Here is a 4,654-nt window from a genome sequence, read left to right as displayed (position 1 = left end):
GAGGGAAGAGTCATGTACCTCTCGCTGCCCCCTCCCCAGCACCACCCTCACTGGCCACACCCTGTGTTTAGCATAAAACTATGAAATCAGCTGAAAGAATGGTGCACTTCTGACTTCAAGCAGTTTACTCCTAACTAGACATTTTTTCAGTCTAGCAGGGCAGCATTCACAGGCTGATAGAATAACAGTAACACAACATGCCCATTTCTGGCTTATGAGTGTCCTGCCAAAACAGAGCACTGTGGTTTATGTGATAAACAGTTTAATAAACATGGATGAACAACATCCATGGAGAGAGGGAATGACTAACCTACAGTGTATCTATTGGAAGGACCAATGAGTTCAGCTCTATTGCCAGTGTTCCTTGAGTGCTTCCATATTATGTGCCAGAGAGACCACTCTGGCATTGGTTCGGCGTTGTTCACCTTGCATAAAACGCATCTCTCTTCGCATTGCCCGAAGTTCCCTCAAGATGCCATCTTCTGTAGGAGCACAGAGCACAAGAAGTTATGTTTCTCCAGTCAGTCAGTGATTTCATAATATACAGGTGAAACTCGGAAAATTAGAATATCGTGCAAAAGTCCATTAATTTCAGTAATGCAAATTAAAAGGTGAAACTGATATATGAGACAGACGCATTACATGCAAAGCGAGATAAGTCAAGCCTTAATTTGTTATAATTGTGATGATCATGGCGTACAGCTCATGAAAACCCCAAATCCACAATCCCAGAAAATTAGAATATTACATGGAACCAAGAAGACAAGGATTGAAGAATAGAACAATATCGGACCTCTGAAAAGTATACAGTGTACTGTGCTTGATTGGCCAGCAAACTCACCTGACTGACCCCACAGAGAATCTATGGGGCATTGCCAAGAGAAGGATGAGAGACATGAGACCAAACAATGCAGAATTGCTGAAGGCCGCTAATGAAGCATCCTGGTCTTCCATAATACCTCATCAGTGCCACAGGCTGATAGCATCCATGCCACGCCACATTGAGGCAGTAATTGCTGCAAAAGGGGCCCAAACCAAGTACTGAATACATATGCATGCTTATACTTTTCAGAGGTCCGATATTGTTCTATTCTTTAATCCTTGTCTTCTTGGTTCCATGTAATATTCTAGTTTTCTGGGATTGTGGATTTGGGGTTTTCATGAGCTGTACGCCATGATCATCACAATTATAACAAATTAAGGCTTGACTTATCTCGCTTTGCATGTAATGCGTCTGTCTCATATATCAGTTTCACCTTTTAATTTGCATTACTGAAATTAATGGACTTTTGCACGATATTCTAATTTTCCGAGTTTCACCTGTAGGCAAGTGCATGCAAAAAACATAGAGGAGAAAGAAGCATCCTGTTGTATTCCACATCTCTTTCGCAGGTGCACGCCATAAAGTACAAAGGCTAGCTGGGCAACCGTAGATAGTCAATGCAAGCATTTATTTTGTTTTAGTTTTAACTTTTCTGTCATTTATTCTATTTTAACTAATGTTTGTTTAACCTTACTGTTGTAAACTGCGCAGAGACGCGAGTTTGGGCGGTATAAAAATATGTTAAATAAATAAGCAAGGGCAGGCTTTTCATGAGGCTAGGTGAGGCGGTTGCCTCAGGCAGCAAGCTAATGTGGTGCCAGCAGGGTGGCAAGATGTCTCTGCTGCTGCTGCCATCAGAGCAGCCCTTTGGGACCAATCTAAGCTTGCTTGTTCTGCAAAGAGCACCTCTCCACACACTCCTTGCAAAGCTTTCAAGAAGCATGAGGCTGCCAACAACCTCCCCTTCTCCCCGCCCCTGAACCAATTTCAAAGTTTGCAAAGGTCAGCTTTGAAAGGGAACTGGCCCCCACCAGGGTCATGAGGCAAGGTGGCATTTGATGCATCACTTCAGGTACTACAGTACCTTGGGCCAGCCTTGCATGCAAGGGCCAGTTTGTTCAATACTCTTTCTCTAGTTATCCGGTGTAATTCCCGTCTGAGATTAGTTAGTATATATATAACCCCATGATATGTTTCAGATAAAAGTGAATGGGAAGCAACATTGTACATTGTGTACATTGAAACACATCAAGGGAAACCTATCGACCATAAATATAATTAGGCCATGTTTTCACGACCCGTGCCATCATAGTTAATAAAGGGTCAACTACAAGTGGCGAGCTTTCTCAGAGTGTGATGTGGAAACCCATGCTTTAGCACCGATCATAGTCCTGCCCTAGGGGTTAGCTAGGGTTAATCTACAAGAGCAACAACGATCTAATAATAGTTGCCAATTGTAGTTTAATCCTAGCTAACCGCTGTGGCAGGACTGTGATTGATGGTAAAGCACAGGTTCTTATGTCATGCTCTGTGGGAGCCTGCCCAGCTCGTGGATTGTAGTTTGTTGGAGATGGAGATCCAGTACATTGACCTTTTGCACCAACTATCCTAATGACCATGAGGGGCACTGGGAGTAGAGGCAGTTAGTGAGGGTCTCCTTACTCGTCCCTGCTTGCCTCTATGATCCCTGCTTTGACTTCTAAGGTACTTCCTGTAGCGACTCAGTCCTCTTCCTTTCCTCCTAGACAGAAAATTGAAACATCTCTTTCTCCCCCCTACCTATTCATTGAGGCTATTCACACAAGCATGCAAAATGGGGCTAAGGATGCTCAGCGAAGGGTGAGTGATCATCTGCAGGGAGGTTTGGGCAAACCCTCTCTCCCTGTAGACCTCAGAGGAGCTCTTCTCACTGATCATGAGAAGAGCTCCATTGTGTAGCTCATAGGATAGGTCTCTCCTATCTCAAATGTACTTCACCAATACATCAATTTAGTTTAGACTCTACAGTGATCTCCATGCGTGTTCCTTAAATAGCTGCAACAACTAAACTCTGCACTTTGTAATTGGAGTGGTAGCTTCTTTGGCACTTTGCTAAATAATCACAAACCCCAACATAGTTAGCTCTTTAACTTTGAATGTGCAAGGCCTGAGAACATGGCCTAATGGAAAAATGTTCTAACTTTTTAAAAAGCTATGTGATGTGTGTTTGCAAATGAAATCAGACTGAAAATCATCAAAATGGTAGCGGACAAGGGGCTGTACATACTTAAAACATCTGTTACTTACGATGTTCAGTTATCTGTGCAAGGAGGGCAACAATATATTGGCAAGTTGCATGTGTTGAATCTTGAGTGGATTGGGAAAGATGTATTGCTGGCTCCCCTCTTGCAGACCATCTTGCTCTCTCACCCATGGGATTTTCGCCTGTGGGGACCTGGGGCAGCAATGAGGCATCCATGGCTGGGTTTGTGTTTGGTGTTCTCTGACTGCTTGAGGAATGAGTATGTCCTTCTTGAGATGTTGCCGTCTGCTGATCGTGGATAGCCTGGGGTTGCTCAGCCAACATTCTAGCACTGTCGTCCTCCTCCATTTGTTAAATGTGAATCCCTCATCTGTGCATCATCCTGTGTATTCAAGGAAGCAAAAGTATTAACAAAATACTTTGTAAACAAAATACTGTTGAAAGTAGAGGAAGCCTATGGCAATGGTGGTGACTAGGGGTATGCTTTCATTTTTGGAACAAAGGGAACCCTCTATGTTTGGGCCTCATCTTCATCAGGTTCCATTCATTCTGAAAAGGATTCCCTGGGGAATGAATAGAATGAATGTGGGGTGGGGGGATTTTCAAAATCCCCCTTTGTTGACATTTGTGTTTGGTTCTGAAAGCAAGCAAGCAAGCAAGCAAGCAAGCAAGCAAGCAAGCAAGCAAGCAAGCTCTTGCTTGTATTTGCAGCTCTTTTCAGGAGCTCCAAATGCACAGCCAATTCTTGGCAGGTGCCAGGGATGTAGCTAGGGGAGAGGGAGCCTGTGTTTGCCCTTCTCCTTGGAGGCCCCTCTGAGTGAGGAAGATAACAAAGAAAATAGGGAGGGTTGTAGCTGGCTGGGGCCCTCAGGAGCTGGGGCCCCCAGGTTCTTTGAACCCATCCACTCAATTATAGCTACACCCCTGGCAGGTGCTATCTTTAATATCAATGTTGCCCTGGAGTGCAGCAATGTTGCAGGACAGTGGGATTAAAAAAAAAGGCCACCACCATTAAAAAATGGCTGCTATATGGCCACATGCTTATTCCCCCCCGCCGCCACACTGCCTTGCAATGGCACTATGTTTCAGGTCAGAACATGTATTAAATATGGTGCCTGCTAGATGGTGGATGCGCATTGGAGCTCCTGCAGAGAGCTACAGTTACAAGTAAGAGTGTAAATCAGCATATACTGGAGATGTGACTCCACAGGCATTGACTCTCAACACCAATAGGATCCACTAGGGATATTAGGATTAGAGGTAGACAGTATAGGACTGCCCCTTGTTCTCTCTCATTTCTTGTACTCAGGGGCGTAACTACCATTAGGCAGGGGGAGGCAGTCGTCTCGGGGCCCCACTGCCTTGAGGGGCCCCCCAGAGACACCTCACATGACTCCCCATTGCCCCCTGCCCAGCCCCAAGACCCTTCAGCCACTTGCGCTGTTTGCCCTCTCTCCTGCTTGTCGTCCTGGTCGGCAATCAAAGCAGCAGGCAAGCTGCTTTTCTCCCCGCCTCTCAGCTGATTGGTGGGTGGGCGGGGCTTCCAGGGAGGCCTCCGTGTAGGCCTCAGTGAAGCCTGAATTCGAGTA

This window comes from Hemicordylus capensis, chromosome 1, assembly GCF_027244095.1.
Source record: "Hemicordylus capensis ecotype Gifberg chromosome 1, rHemCap1.1.pri, whole genome shotgun sequence".
Classification (NCBI taxonomy): domain Eukaryota; kingdom Metazoa; phylum Chordata; class Lepidosauria; order Squamata; family Cordylidae; genus Hemicordylus; species Hemicordylus capensis.
The sequence above is the reverse complement of the archived record's forward strand: the minus strand, read 5'-3'. Positions refer to the sequence as shown.